The sequence below is a fragment of the Callorhinus ursinus genome, unplaced genomic scaffold, assembly GCF_003265705.2.
Source record: "Callorhinus ursinus isolate GAN/ISIS: 27379988/994484 unplaced genomic scaffold, GSC_fseal_2.0 scaffold49, whole genome shotgun sequence".
NCBI classification, from domain to species: Eukaryota; Metazoa; Chordata; class Mammalia; order Carnivora; family Otariidae; genus Callorhinus; species Callorhinus ursinus.
The window spans coordinates 1,933,988-1,951,175 of NW_027397111.1; positions in this window are offsets into that span (position 1 = coordinate 1,933,988).

Below are 17,188 nucleotides of genomic sequence, written 5' to 3' on the forward strand. Positions count from 1 at the left end.
TGTAAAACAGGCCTACCCGCAGAGCACACGGATAAAGCCTGCCTCCGTTGATGAGAGAATGAGCTTGGGGAGAGCGTCGGTGTCCCCGACTGACAAAGCGAGGGACTTGCCTGAGGCCTTAGTTCAGAACCTGGTCACATGCCTGGTTACGCAACCTTCCTGCAAGGCTTCCTCCTTCCCAGCGCATCCTTACTCCTGCCTTCCGTCTTCCCTCTCTTCTCCTCTCCCCAAATCTTCTGCCTTTCCGCAGCCGACCAGATAAAATCCAAACGTTCTGCCCAGTCAAGCCTCTGCAGACCTGCCCGCCTTGCTTGCTGCCTGACATAACCTTCACCTCCTCCCTCTCCTCTCGCCCCACTCAGCCTGTCCGCCTCCCCAGGGCTCTTACTTCTCCTTTCACTGGGATACATCCGTCCCCTTCTCGGTTTGGGAAATTCCCACTCCTCTTTCACACCTCACCCCAAATCCCCACCTTGGTCAGGCCTTGCCCCGCTCACCAGGCAGCTTCAGGCTCTCCCTCAGGGCCCCCAGGCCACTTCGAAAGGACCTCTATGACCACGGTTCCTACATGGTAATCATTTGTTTCTGTGTCTGTCTTTCCCGCTAGATGATGAGATATTGAAACCAAGGACTGTGCCTTGGTGCTCCCAGCTTCCAGCACAGTGCTTGGCGTATAGTAAGTGCTCCACACTTCTTGTGGAATCATGTATGAGTGGTGGCACCTTGTCCATGTGTGGTAGAGATGCCTGCGAGTATCAGGGTCTTACGTGGTGGGGATGATGGAACCTGTGGTGGTACCTTGGTGCTAGTCACTTCATTTGGAGAAAATCTGTAGTTAAAACATCTCTGTTCATTTTGCAGGAGGCATTTCCAGTCAGTGTGGTGGCTTTTCCCGATCAGGCATCAGGGCAGTAAGAGTCCCCCTGCTCTGGGGAGGACCCACCCTGTGGGATGCTCAAGTTTTCAAGCCTAGAGCCACTGATCTGTCCTTCCTTGTGGGAATCCTGGCTGGAATAGGGAAAGGGCAGACCAGAAAGAGGAAGTTTGATCGGTTTGCCCTACTCTGCCCTTGACATCCCAGGGCCCAAGATTACCCTCCACACTCTGCCCTAGGTCCAGGTGTGCTGGGAAGCCTATCCCCTGGGCATTCCTTATGGAGGAGAGGGAAATGTAGCTGCTCTGTTTGCTGGGGACAGAAAGGGCAGTCATCCCGCAAGGTGTCCACTTGGTATTCTCTTCCTCTTTGACAAAAGAAACCCATGGCCCAGGTAATAATGGCTCTTTCCCCTATTTGTAGTACTCTGGAGGCTTGCTTTCTCAAGATGTGACCACAGATCGGCAGCATCAACCTCACCTGAGACATATGACAGCACCAAGTGGGCCACACTGAGTAGCAGGGTCTAGAACCCAAAATACTCTAGTATCTACCTCTTCTTAGTCAACAGCACACCCTGGAATGGAGAAGCTAGGGATTTTTGTCCTCACTTGACCCAATGTCACACAGAGATTAAATGGCAGTGCCAGAACACACACTCGTTCTAATTTTAAACACAGTTGATGTATTGCATATGGCTCATGGTAGTCCATGGGGATTGCTTGCTAGTGGTGCAACCCTGGATCCAGACCCCGCATTACCACTAGGAGTCCTGGGCTGTATCACTGTGGGAGCACTCAGGCATCTCGGGACAGTGGCCTCTGACAGCTTCAACACTGTAATTCCCTCCTCAGGCTGAGCCCTGGTGCCTGGCCAAGAGAGACCCAGGCCAATAGGGTGACTCTCTTAAGCCCTTGTTCTACAGCCCCCTCTATCAATTGTCCACTTACCTTTTTTTTTTTTTAATTTTGGCACCAGGCCAAGTAGCCATTGAGTAGATCAGTAAGGAAATGTTTGGATTCTGGGAGTGGGAGACAGAGTGAGATACCCAGTAAAGAGAATGATCAGGGAAGGTGTCTGAGCCACATGTCACCCAGGCACTAGGGGTCCTGGAATCCTATGTGGATTATTCATTTGCCAGGCTTTGTAAACCCACTCCCTGGCAGGCAAGACTGACCCCACCCAGTCTCCCATCAGTCACTAAGGACCATGAGCTCTGTCTCTGTCACCTGCTCCGATGGTTTATCCAGTCTCCACTCCCTCCCCCATTTCCACCTTATCCCGCCTTCACTGCCTGATCTCCTGACTCCATGGCTTCTACACCTCTAGACTCATCAGACTATTAATGTGTTCTCCCACCTCTTTGGGCTTTTGGTCATTTCATGCCTCTGTCTCAATTGCCCTCCCCCCATATCTGTCAATCACCAGCTTTCCCTTAAGGTCCAACTCAAAGACCATCTCTTTCAACAACCACTGCAAAATCCTAAGGGCCTACTATGTAGCAGAATCACCAACCTTCCATTTGGCCTTTACCAACTGCTCTGCCTCAAATGAATCTTTCTCTCCCTCTAGTTTAGTTTCTCAACCTTTTTTTCTTTCCATTGTCACCACTTAAGGAGCCTTTTTAGACATCCCTCCCATTGCCTCCCACTCTTCATGAAATTTAAATACCACAGACATACTATCTGCTTGTGTAAATCTATGTGTATCTGTGCTTTATTCATTAAAGAAAAAGATTTTTTACCCCCCAAGGAGCCCATTTTTACCCCTTTGGGGGCATGATCATGACCTTATTGAGAATGCAAGCTCTATATCAAGTTCACTCTGAGGTTTGACCCTTATCATTGAGTTTGTAACTGGCTCCCTGCTACATTGTGAGTTCTGTTCTGGTTACTGTGGCTTAGTAACAGTTTTCCTCAAAACTCAGTGATATAAAACAACCATTTATTATCTTCACAAAAATCTGTGAGCTCACAAATTTGAATGGGGCACAGAGGAAGGCCCAGCTCTGCTCCACACTGTCTGGAACCTCCGCTGGGAAACTCAAAGGCTGGGGCTGGAATAAATGGAAAGCTCCTTTGCTCTCACACTTGGCAGTCAAGGCCAGCTGCCGGTTGAAGCTACCGGCCAGAATGCCTACCTGTGGCCTCTTGGGCCATCTTAGAACATGGTGGCTGGGTGTCCAAGGTGAGCAGCCCAGGTGAGAGAGTCTTCTTTTTATGGCCAGCCCCAGAAGTCCTGCAGCATCACTGCCCACCGCACTCTCCGTCGACGCCGTCACAAAACCACACCCAATTCAAGGGGAGGGGAAAATGACTCCACCTCTCGGACGGAAAGTGATAAATAAGGTTGTGAATCTTACATGGGACTGGAGATGTAGTAGCTATTTTTGGAAAATACAATCTGTTGCACTCTGTTTATCTGTGACCCTTGTGCCCCACCTCCAACTCCCACTCCATCTTCATAGGGCCTTGCACGTGGTGCAATTTTGGTGTACATGTATGAAATTTATTTGGATGCTCTAAGTCGGGAGGAGAGGATGAAGCCCCAGGTCTTGGTCCATTCCTGCCATTACCAGCATGCGGGTACCTTGGTCCAGAGATCCCTGGAGAGGCCAGCTGAGGGCAGGAGGCTTACTGATGCACCAAGATTCCCTAGAACAAATGGTGAGTAGCAAGCATCACAAGTAAGATCCTGGTGAATAGTTCTTTTTTTTTTTTTTTTTCTTCTCAGGGGCAGTCCAGTTATTTCTAGAAATGTCCAAACCAGTTAAATTCCTCTCTATATATTAGATGTCTCTATATATACACAGATATATATGGATAAATAGATTGATAGATATAGGTACAGAGACACATACATACATAGAAAGTGAGAGTGAGTAAGTCACTCAGAGTTTTTGCAACAGAATTTGACTTATATTCATTTCTCAAGAAGCCTGTCAAAGAAACTGATGTTGCCACTAATCAGCAAAATACCAATCTCTCCCTCTTTGGCAATATTCTTTCTATCTGTATTGATATTTTCGTCTACATTGCTATCATTAATACAATAAAAGATGTTTTTAAATGACAATAATCAATACTAGGAGCCATAAAGTATATACAAGAATAATTTAGCTTTTTTCATGCTCGGGAAATAATAGTTTAATGTTCTAACAGTCTCAAATATGACTTCCATCATTAATCAAAGCCAAAAAGTTAGATTGAGGAAAACAATGTCAACCTTAAAACAATCTATTAAGTTTCTGACCTTGGATTGACATGAATCAGCTAATGGATATTATTGTATGCCCAAACTAGGTCGAAATGAACAAGAATATTTAGTATATTCTTTTATTTGAATATTATTAATAATTCTATTTTAAAGTACTATTACACGTTAATTTTAATAACTCAGTATTTTCATTATAAGCATTATTATATGAAAAGAATAAATGAGGCTGGATTTTTATGAAATGCAAAGTGTGGAATTTAGATATATTTTTGGAAATGAAAGAAGCACTAATGTTATTAATGACTGATGCAGGCCGGTAAGAAAGTTAGGACAAAACAAATAATTATAATATGAACATAGAAGAATAGTCAGGATTCTGATTCATGGACAAACCAGTTGTTCTTTCATAATGTGACGTACTGCCCTGATGAACCCTTGGGTTAGAATATATATATATTTTTAATATTTTATTTATTTATTTGAGAGAGAGAGTGAGAGAGCATGAGAGGAGAGAGGGCCAGAGGGAGAAGCAGACTCCCCGCTGAGCAGGGAGCCTGATGTGGGACTCGATCCTGGGACTCCAGGATCATGACCTGAGCTGAAGGTAGTCGCCCAACCAACTGAGCCACCCAGGCGCCTGGGTTAGAATATATTTAATTGCAGAAAGTACTCATTCATTCTGTACTGGGATAAAAACCTTTATGAAATCATTTAGATGCATTTATTACACATTTTTAAAAAACTAATTCATTTAAAAAGGCCCTTGTTTATTAATACTGAAAATAATAACACCTGCTCAATATATGGGTTTGAGCTACTGGAGACTGAGAAGTAAATCCCCAAGCCACCTCTTCTTAGGCTTGGGTCTGGGAAACCTTTTGTTCTCTACCCACAGAAGTAACCTGGATCCTGAGTGATGCCAAGAAGGCAGGTAGTTGATGTGCTGGGGGACATCAGCCAAGCATACCTGCCCTAGACAGAGCTATGGAAAGGACAAGTGGTCTGGACCTTAAACTGTGTCAGATAAGACATACCAAAGATAAATACTGAAGCTATAAATACAACTCAAGAAACTGGATCATTTTTCAGGCTGTTGAATTTCAAACGCCTGCCAAACAGAGTGTAATATCTAGGACTCTATTTTTGCAATTCTACTGCAAGGAGTGGCTAAAGTCCAATTAATTTAACCAAGAAAGTCTGAGAAGTGAGGACCAGAAGAGTTAAATTGCCCAACTGGAACTTGGAATTGAAATTAATTTCACAAATTTTAATATGTTTGGAGGAAACTCAATTTAACCCTACATTTCAGTCAGCTCCACAATGATAGACTAAATAGATACAGGAGGCACTAAAGAAGGAGAAGAATATTGATTCTCTCTCCATTGCAGTTGCAATCCGGGCGGGGGGGGGGGGGGGTCAGACCACTCGGATATATGAATTGCATCAAGTTTTTTGGTTGGCCCTCGGTGGGGGCGTGGATAATTCGGAGACTTGAAGTCATCTGGGAAACCCCCTCTTCAAAACAAAACAGAACAAAAATCCACAAAGCTTTGGAGAGATTATTATTATTTAGATTTTGTTGATTCTAAATGACAGAAATCCAATTTAAATAGTTTCTGTAGCCAAAAGGGATTTAGCGGCTTATATAACTGAAAAAGTACAAAGAGAGCATGGCTTCAGGCATGGCTGAATACAAGTGTTCAAACAGGGCATCACAATTTTATGTTTCTGTGTCTCTGCTCTGCTCCGATTGTCCTCGCTCCCAGGGAATCTCTTTCCATGAGATATTCCTTTGCAGCTCCAAACTTATATTCTCTCAGTTCTAATTTCTACAGAAAGAGGGCTTATAGAGCTGCTTCCTGGTTTTTCAGTTTTGAGAATTAAGGACAGATTTCTTACTCTGAGATGTCTCAATGTTTCTTACCCTTCACTTTGTAGATCTACTTTGCAGAGTTCACAGCTGAGACATGTAGAAAATTATGATCATTTTCTCTTCCCTGCAAAAGTTACTTTCCCTGTAGTTCAGAATTTTTATCTAGTTACTTTCATTTATGAAGTTGTCTATGTGATTAGTAAATCACGAATTTAATTCTTTCCATTTGTGTAAGTATCCTCTCGACAAGTTCAAACACACTAGTCATTTATCAATTTTATCTTCTTGAAGAACTATTTTCTGTTCCAACATAGATCAGTTACTTGATGGTCCCACAGCACAATTTTGACCTTGGGCTCTTCCTTCTCCATCACACTGCATGTGTCCTTCTCTTGTGTTAGATACCTTGTTTTCTAGACCCCATGTCTTTCTTTTTCATTGCTTATTCCTTTGTTTTGGTGGAGAACATCCTCCAGGTGCTGCTTGAGAAAGGGTGTCTGTGAGGTACATGTTTTTTTGAGACATCGTCTAAATATCTTTATTCTACTCTCATACTTAATTTTATTTTTCTTTTCCATATTTTGTTTCTTTGTATTTTTGCTTTATGTTTTGGGGGAATAGCCCCAGCTTTATCATCCACATATCATTTGAGTTTTTGATTTCTGTATCATATATTTTATTTCCAAGTACTTTTCTTTGTTCCCTGGAAGTTTCCTTTTTCATAGCTCCCTGGTTTTGTTTTATGGAGGCTATAACTTTTCTTACCCCTCTGAAATTTTAAGGATACTCACTCATTTCTTATGGTTACCATTTCATCCTAATTGCTTCATTCATTCAACTTTTATTGAACACTTACTCTATGCCAGGCGGCTAGGAACTTGAGATAATTCAGGAAACAAAACAAACATCCCTGTCCTTGTGCAGCTTACATTTTAGTGGCTTATTGTCTTCCTTTAATATTAGAGACTTTGTTAATGTGTTTGGTGAGCCTCAGCTCCCTGTCCATGTGTAAGGATAGGGTCCAAAAAACCCAATGGAAAGTTGTATGTATGAGGGAGAGCCTGTCATTCCCTATCTTACTGTAAGGGACATGGCCAGCCTGTTTCCTTGGAGAACTTCTGATGTCAGCATGTCTGGATCTTCTGTAAGATTCATCCAGGGTCGATCTTCCAGCTCCCTGGCTGTTAAGTCTAAACCCGATGGCCAGCCTTCTGCAGACAGAGCAGGGAAATATTCAGTATGTTAAGTTTCATCTAGTCCTTCATTTTCAGGCTGATGTCTAGAGATTCTCTGTTTTACCCTTGTGGAGACCAAGTCTCCAGTGGTTTCTGCTGGCTTACACTTCAGCTTTCTGGGCTGCTAAACCTGTTAACATTGCACCGTCTGTTTTCTGCCATCTAAAGTTTAGTGCTAAGGTCTTCTCTACTGTTCCCTTTGTCCTCTGGGTTTCTGCCTTTAAAAATAGCCCTTTAGAAATATTTTAGTAATGCTTTAGGAGGAAGTAGAGCTAAAATGTATGTGTTCATTTTGACATTTTTAGCAGTCCTCTGAATCCTTAGTGGATTTTTTTAGAGGATGAAGAAATTAAAGTTCTTTCGTCCCTACTATGGGCCAGGACAGAGCTGGGCATTTTTTAAAGTTTTTATTTCGATTCCAGTTAGTTAACAGACAGTGTTGTCATGTGTACAATATAGTGATTCCCCGCTTTCATACAACACCCGGTGCTCCTCATGGCAAGAGCACGCCTTAATCCCCGTCACCTATGTCACCCCCCTCCCACCCACCTAGAGCCGGGCATTTTTACGTGTACTATGGAACTTAATCCTCATGACAATGAATTCTTTGGCAATGAGAAGAAAGGCTCCGGGAGATTAGTTAATTTGATGATGACTGATTTAATTCCTCTTAGAAATCATTGGTTAAACAACTATTAAGTGCCTCATTCTGTGCAAGGTGCAGAGGATGAAGGAGTTAATGTTGACACTCAGTCATCTGAACCCACACTTGGGAACATCCTAGACTCTTACGGTTGTTGTTTCCATCTCCTACCTCTTTTACCTCCTCAGTATTTCTGGCCTGTGCCCTCCCCTGCTTCCCAGAGAGCGCTGCCTTGGTTCAGGGGCTTTGAGATCGCTTTTCTGGACCTTGCAGTAACATACTACCTGGACTTCATACCTCCAATCGTGCCGCTCCCTCTGCAGCCATGGTGGTCTTTCTGAACTGCAAATCTGACCACGTTACTCTTTTGCTTAAAACCTACATGCAGTGGACAGTACTACTGCGTGCCGGTGTCCGACACAGCTGCCCGGCAGTTATCTGCTCTCAAAGAACCTAATTTGTCTCTGAGTCTTCGGCACTTAGTGCAGGGCCTAGCATCCTAGTTAGCCTCCATAAATGTTCACTGAACTGGACAAAACATAATAGTTGAAGATGTCATGAGCTTACACTCCACCTCTTAGGTGGATTGGAATCCACCAGGATTCCAACCCAGATCTGATGACGCCAGGTTTCCAGATGGCTTCCCTGTTGAGCCCAGGGGTGTCACCCCCTTACTTGTAGTTTTCTCGCTCTTTGGATGCCCTCAGTGGGGTCTGTCCCACTGCCCTCCAGGCCTTCCTCTGCTCTCACCCTTGGTCTTCTCCTACTCTATCCCTAGAGAAAAAGGCAAAGTACTGAGCCTGATATTTTATCCAAATACCAAGAGGGTGAGAAAGGAAAGAGCCACAATTCTTTCCCCTTGGCCACGGTAGGAAATCCACCCACTGTGTCTTCGGGTGACCTTGGAGGCTCAGCTCAGTTTTATGTTCTGAATCTTCCAGAGTTGTCCACGTATTTAACCACCACCCTAGGAGCAGTTGATTAGATCGTCAGGGGACAGGGAAGGATAGAAAAAGTTTATTTGGTTTTAGCATTACCCATATAGTATTAGGTGGGAATTTCCAAGAAATTATGTGGCAATGACGTTATAGCTTTCACACGATGGCTGGAAACAACATTATAAAAATATTACCTAACACGACTCCATATGGACATATGAAATTTCATTCCATTTTATACATGTAATTAAGTGGCCCACATAATGAAGTACTGTGTGTGCAGAGAAGGAGATGCCTTTTGTAGGTGAAAGATAGCTGGGGCAGGAACAACACTCACATTTTAAAGGGAGAATAATCAAGCAAGGGTGGCTAAAAATTATTGCACTTCATTCTCTAAACAACTTAAACTTGATGAATTTTTCCACTTAAAGCTAGTCTTCTGGTTGTAAGCAAGACAAATACATTCAATATCCTTCTGCTAAAATGCTCTCCCACCCTGTTTACTAAAGGTGGTGAGTAGAAAATGTTCTGAGCTCAGGATCAGACAGAGCTAGGTTTAAATCCCAGATTGCCACTTACTGGCAAAGTGACCTTGGGTAATGGGCTAAGCCAGTACTACTCAGAATGTGGTCCTTGAAACAGCATCATCATCTAGGGGTTTCCCAGAAGTTCAAATTCAAAGGCACCACCTCAGGCCTACCGAACGTGAGTCTCTGATGGTGGGGACTAGGAATCTGTGTTAAACAAGCCCTCCAAATGCACACAACGAATGAGAGCCACTCACCTGAATTATCAACCTCTCAATTCCTTTCCCTGTCAATGGATCCTTTATGGCAGAAAACCCAATACCAAATAGCTTAGAAAGAACAGGAATTCACTGGTATATAGAACCAAAATTCAGAATTGGAACTACCTTCCCATGAGGCTCACTCCAGCACCTCCGTGTCACGCAGGGTCCCTTTATTTTGAGTTCCTGACAACCTGGCATAAAAAGGTCTCAAAAGGGAGATTCAGCTGAGGTCTAAAGTTACAGTTTTTGCAGACCTCAGTTTGAAACCTGACATTCAATCATTCACATGTTTACTGAGCAGCTCCCCCATGTCTAACGTAGTGTGGATGATGAGACCCGACATTAAGCTGCTCTGCACTCCCCCAATATTCACTGGCTTGCAGGTCCCCAACACACTGTGCTATGTCGTGCCTCCCTGCTTCTGAATGGGTTGAGCATTTTTTTCTGAATTGCCCTTCTTTGCCAGGACCACCAGGGGAACTCCCCTTTCTTGTTCAGAAACTACTTGGACATGGACTCCTTTCTAAAGCTCTCCTCAGCTCCCCTGCCAGCAATAATCTCCACTCATTGTGCTCCCAAGGCCCCTGCCATGTGCTCTTCCCTCTGCCTGGGGTCCCTGGGGCCAGTATGTGTGTATATGATTTGCCTTCCACCCTAGACAGTGAGCTCCTTGAGGGCACAGCCCTCGTCTCATCATTTAAAAACTTCTAGCCCCTGGCACAGGGCCCAGCACAAAGCAGATGCTTAACAAATCGTATTGAACCCAACTGATCCTTCTCAGAATTGTGGGTATCAGTGGAACGCCAGGCTTAACACTGTGCAGGACACCGTGAAAGATACAAGCCGTTAACCTGCAGCTTCCATGGAGCTCACAGAAGACCAGTTAGTTCAATAGCAGTTTGAAGAGGCTCAGCAATGATCTATACTGGAGCAACACTGTCCAACAGAACTTTCTGCAATTAAGGAAACCTTCTCTATCTGCGCTGACTCCTACGGTAGCCACTAGCCACATATGGCTATGCTGCACTCAAAATGTGATCAGTGGAACTGTGGAGCGGAATTTTCAATTTTATTTAATTTTACTTAATTTAAATGTCAATAGCCATATGAGGCCATCAGCTACCATCTTGGACATTGCAGATGTCCAGGGTGACTTAGAGTAATGTGGTGAAAAGGGGAGTGCAGAGATTATTCTATAAGTAGCAGCACATACTGAAGCATGTCCAAGAACCTTCAGGCAACCCTTGCCGCACCCTCCAAAGCAGGCTCAGTGCCTGCCTGCCTCCCAGTTCTGCCTTCAAGGCCCAGGGGCTGCCAGGTTCTCAGCATCATGTGACACCGCAGATGCCAACAGCATTGGAAGCTGGTTTCCAATAATCAATCCTAAAGGCATCCTCTGGGGCTAAATTGGAATACAATGAATTATGCCAAGAGACATCCATATTTCTATCCTTCCCTTTAAGAATCTGTTCCCCCAACCCAGGACAATTCTAGGGGGCCTATGAATTACAAAGGTGCTGAAACATTGTATAGGCTTTGTGGGAACTTGGAAACCCACAGAGGCAAACACCTCGGGAAGAGTCTGCGTGAGATGTGCTCAGCGAAGTCTGAAGGTAATGCTACGCTCCTGGGGGCTGGTGGATGGGAAGCTATCTAGTCTCTTTTTGGGGCTCCCCAAAACAGTGAATAGAGAAAACAACCTTCGAGAAGAACCTTCCCCACCAAGACCTCTCAGACATCTGTACAAGCAGAAGCTGGTGTCTGAATGCCCCTCATCCTCGGTGGGGAGGGCCTGACCTGTCTGGGATGGGGATCATCTCCTGACATCCAGTGAGCTGAGAACTGAGAAGACAACAGGGGCTAATGGAGGACAATTTGGAACTGAGAGAGGTCTGGGCGGGGGAGGCTGGGACCGAAAGTGGGTAAAGACTGGAGTCAGGGGTCTGGGAGACAAGCACTAGTGGGCTGGAAGCCAACAATGGACATGTGTGTGGTGATACGAGTCCTGAGTGAGTTAGAACAAATGTCAGTCCTAATAGGCCACTGAGTAAAACAGTAGCTTTGGAGGAAGAAACAAAATAAAAACAAAATGATAGTGAATGCACACATTGACTATAAGAAGCATACAGTGAATTATATTGATTGCTTTTCAAAACTTAAACCAACCTTGCATTCCTACAATAAAGCTCACTTGATAATGATGTGTTTTTCTTTTTATATGTTGTTAGACCTGATTTGCTAATATTACATTAAGGATTTTTGTGTTCATATTCATGAAGGATATCGGTCTGCGATTTTTGTTTTCTTGTAATGTCTGTGTCTTTGTAATGTCTGTGTCTGATTTTGCTATCTGGGTAGTGTCAAACCCTTAAAAATGAGCTTGGGTAAGCTTCGGTTTATCTTTTTTCTTAAATATTAAAGAATTTGCCAACGACATCTCTGGCCCTAGAATTTTCTTAGGGAGAAAACTTTTAATTACAAAATCAATTAATTTAAAGGATAAGGAACTATTCATATTTTCTATTCTTTTTGAGTAAGTTTGGTAATTCATATTTTTTAAATGAATTTGTCCTCAAATGTATATTCTTGTGTGTGTGTGTGTTTGTGTTTATTCAATCCTTTTAAACTAAAAAAAAAAAAAAAAAAGGCAGTTTGCCCATTTCTCCTCCCACCCCCACTCTCCACCTCTGGAAACCACCAATCTGTTGTCTCTATCTATGAGCTTGGTACTTAGTAAAAACCCACATATAAGGGAGATTATACACTATTTGTCTTTCTGACTTAACTCGCTTACCATAATAACCTCAAGATCCATTCATGTTGTTGCCAATGGCAAGATTTCATTTTTTATGGCTGAGTAATATTCCATTTATTATCCATTCATCCATCAACAGACATTTAGGTGTTTCCATATCTTGGCTATTGTAAATAATGCTGCAAAGAACACAGAGGTGCAAATATCTTTTCAAGTTGGTGTTTTCATTTTTTGTGGATAAATACCCAGAAGTGGAATTGCTAGATCATGTGGTAATTCTATTTTTAATTTTTGAAAAACCTCCATATTGTTTTCCATTATGGTTGCACCAATTTACATTCCTGCCAACAGTGTACGAGTGCTCCCTTGTCCTCCACATCCTCGCCAACACTTGTTATTTCTTGTCTTTTTGTCAATAGCCAATCTAACAGGTGTGAGGTGATATCTCTTGTGATTTTGATTTGCATTTCCCTGGTGATTAATGATTGCACATCCTTATGAAAAGATGTACCTGTTGGCCATCTGTATGTCTTCTTTGGAAAGATATCTACTCAGATCTTCCGTTCATTTTTTTAAAATCAAATTGGTTTTTTTTCTGCTGTTAAGTTGCATGAGTTCTTTATATATTTTGGATATGAGCCTCTTATCAGATATAGGATTTGCAGTGATTTTCTCCCATTAGGTAGGTTGGCTTTTCTTTTGTTGACGGTTTCCTTTGTTATGCAAAACTTTTTAGTTTGATGTAGTCTCACTTGTTTATTTTTGCTTTTGTTGTTTTTGGTTTGGCTGCCAGATTACAAAAAATCACCACCAAGACCTACGTCAAGTTGCTTACCGCCTATAGTTTCTTTTAGGAGTTTAAAGTTTTAGGTCTTACACTCATTTAGTCTTCATTCAAGTCTGTAATCCCTTTTGAGTTGTGTATTTTGTACAATGGCGGTCCAATTTCGTATTTCTGCATGTGCCTGATGAAATTTATGTTACTGATCAAAAGTCAGAGTCTTTGCATATTTCCTTATTATCCTTCCCTCTTAAATTCTTGATATTTGTAGCTTTTGTTTTCTCTTCTTTTTTCCTGTTCAATCTCACTAGAAGTTTATCAGTTTTATTGATCTTTTCAGGAATGAGCTTTTGGTTTTATTGATATTTCTCAATTGCTTGTCTGTTTTCTATTTCATCGATTTCTACTCTCATCTTCATTATTTCCTTCCTTCTTCTTCCTTTGGGTTAAAAGCTTTTCAAAGTTTACATATGTGGTTCCCTCTTAATGGAACCCTCGTCCCCAAATCTTCTCTCGTTCATTCTTACCTGCCCTTCAGATAGACTTACTTATCACTTTATAAAGGATGCCTGTGAAAGCCTCCTTAGCAGAAGAGACAGACTGGGATTGGCTGAATCGATGTCAACTTTGGCTGTCACTTTGCTGGCATGGAGAGGAATGGGGAGTTAAGTTCTTTAGAAGCCCAAGGAGCAGACTATTCTGGGGCCGTGGTTAGCCAACACTAGAATCCCGACGAATTACCTGGGAAGCATTTTGAATGTTACCCACTTCTTTGTTTTTGTTCATTTATTTATTTATTTTTGAGACTCCTTTCCAATATCTTTGTGGACTAATTTCAATATCTCCTTTCCCTGGTCACATAGGAAAAAGCCAGATGCATCAGAAAGGCAAATATTGGCTCACACGCGCTTGAGAGTTTTCTGCATGTTTTAAGCAGGTGCTGGCTTTGATTTTTAAAAATGCTGCATTCAAACATTGTTTATATTGATTACTGAGGTTTTTAGATACTCTCTTAAATTTTACACCTAAAGCAAGTGCTTCACCTGCCTCCCCCTAGTCCCGTCCCTTAGGGACTGCACAGATAAAGTATGTATAAAGTACAGAATGGGACTCAGAGCATGCCTGGAATGCAGCCGCCAAGGTCATTGCCATAAATTCAGTAGGGCTAAGTGAGTGGTGACCTGGAAGCTCCAAGACAGGAGTGCCACCTCTGCCTTGGGGAGCAAAGAGTTGATGATATTCGAGCAGGTTATGAAGACAGAGTAGGGGTTTGTCAGGCAGAAAAGGGGGGAGGGTCTTCCAGGAAAAATTTTTTGGAGACCAGCAAGACATTCTGCATGTCTAGAACCAGGATGGGTGGAGTGGCCTGATGGCAGATGAGGTGGCTTCATGGGGAAGTCTGCTGACCTCTGTAGAGCACACCGCCTTAGCCTCAGTTTCTAAGATCACACAGAGGAAACCATAACCTCCTCTGGAGAAACTGAGTGAGATGGTGACTCTGAATTCTGGAATCTGTAAGGGTGTGCTGGTGAGTCATTATGTAATAAGGTTCCCTCACACTCCGTGATCACTCCATCCTCCTGCCTGATTTGAGGATGACCCCTGCATACAAGTTCATATCATGACCCTGAAAAAGCAACTTCACGGAACTGAAGGGGAAGAGAAGACAACCACAGCCCGGCAGAGTGCTGAGAAGTGGGCTGTCCCCTCTTCCCTTCTTGCCCTGAAGCCTCCTCCCCAGACTTCCCCATGTGTCGGGACTGTCCCCAGAATCTCGTGCTGGCACCGACCTCCGTGGGCTCCCTCACCATGATCCTGCCCTTGCTGCCCACGCCTCCAGGAACAAGCCAGACCGCGCAGTGGTGGGGAGGGGACAGGGACACACCCTCTTTGTTTCTCAAGGAGATGCCACAGATGATTCAGCAAAAGTTGAAGCAAATCACGGCAGGCACAGTGAGCATTGAGAGCAAACGTGCTGCCCTCCACTAGCTGAGCACAGCCATCAGCGTGTTACCCACACCACCCCCAGGGTGTCACTCGGGTTCATTCGGTTGTCACGCACATCCCGGGGGGCACACTCAGCTGTTGGACCACCCATTCACACGGGCACCCCGTGAGACCTTCTGCACTTGCTCAACGCCACCTACACTCATCGCCCTCATGCTCAGGGTGGCCAACCTCCAGGACTGAGGTGCTGCCAGGAGGAGTGGGGGGCCGGGGGGTGGGTAAGGAGAGGACCCTTGTTTTCTTAGGGACTCGTTTTCCTGTCTCAGGGGAGTGCCGTCATATTGTTGGGTGTCTTGCTTTTCCTTTTCCTTTTTGCCTCTACCTACTGAGTCACGGAATAACTTCCATGAACTACTTGTTCTTCCAAGGGCTCTTCCTCCCCCTCTTTCTTCCCCTGATTCCTTTACACCGCAGTTTGTACCACAGTCCGTTCTGGAACTAATTTACATGCACGTTGCTTTAGAGTTTCTGAACCTCCCTTGAACCTCACAGAGATGAGGAGACAGGACAGCAAACTGCCCTGTACACGCTCACGCAGAACAGAGCACGTCTATTGATTTTGCCACCTGCTGACCTATGACCACACCATCTACTCTTCTCCTGGTTGTGGCCCTTCCCCTTCTTTGAGACTAAGTCTACCACTGCCTAGCTCCCTGGCTATGTTTTCTCATCTGTAAAATGGGAGCCATTCCACTAGTATCCACGGCCAGAAGATGGGAAACCCAGAAAAGTTGATAAATCTGTGTTTCAAAGGTATGGGCTTTAAACATTGTTTAAACGTATATTCCTTTAGCAGGAGTAGTTTACGGGATGGGGGTAGTTTAGTAGAGGAGGCTGAGATTTCCCTTGGCCAGGAGAGGGTGGGCCTTGGCTGGTACTCTGCAGGGCTCTGGCCTCCAGGCCCCTCCGTTATTACTCGAGGAGGTTTGGGAGGTGGGGGCGCCTGTACGACAGAAGAATAAGTTTACACTTCTCTCTGTGTGGGGACCTCAATTAGCTTTACTTTTCTAGTGTATTGTAATAATTTGTAGTGCCCCTTAAAGATGGGCACTAAAGATGGGCCTGGCTGAGCTTCACTGAGAGGATTAGATAAGAAGATGCAGGGGAAATGCAGAGCAGTGCTGGGCACATAGTAGATGATTCATTAAAAAAAAGGGCGGGGTGAGGGTGGGGTAGTTGAGGCTAGAGTGTAATTTCCCAGCCCAGAGCAGAGGAGTTCAGTGCTTGCCCCAGGCTCTGTATTCACAAGCCCTGCTCAGCCAGACTGGCCTTGCCTCCCACTGCGAGGAGACCGCTCTGATTTTCCAAACGAAAGACTCTCTGAACCCCCAGGGCCAACAGAGATCCTGCTTGCCGCCTGAAGGTGGATGGTTTGGCTGCCGAGTTCCCCGAAAATTGGTTCTGCATGTTGCAGACATCAGGCCGAACGTTTGCTCAGCACACAGCCGAGAGGGCCCTCCGGGGAGGCTGAAACCCCACACCAGCCCCACCATCCGCCCCCAGCCATAGGCTGCCAAGCCGCTGCCCGCAGCCAACTCCCAGGGCCAAGTGGTGGGAGAGCAGGGCACCGCGACTGGCAGGGACATCCTGGAGCCCCGCCCGGCCCCCACTCCCCACCCTCGCCTCCCAGGTGACAGTCCTGACGCCATCTGGTGGCCCTAAGGGGAACTGCACCAGCATGGCAGCTCCTCTCATGCCCTGGCCTGGGGACTCCGACCTACCGTGGTGCTGGAGGGCTAAACCCACAAAAGATGGTCTTTCTACCATTCCAGGAACTCCCTAGGGCTGGGAAATGTGGTTCCCAAGACCAGGCTATTTTTAAACGTCAGCATCCACCATGCAGAAGCTCTGTTTATGGCTGATGTTCCAAGGCTGTGAGAGGAGCTGTGCGTTTAACCAAAGGCAGATGCCAGGATGGGAGTAATTAGGGTGGGCTGGGCCTGTCTATTCCCAGGCCTGGGCAGCTGGGCAGAGAGAGGGCCAACGGGCCACCCTGAGGCTGAGGTTTCTACTCAGCAAGGAGACTCTGGGCCCTAGCTAGTGTCTAAGAGGCTATGGCCCCCAGGCTCCTCTTGA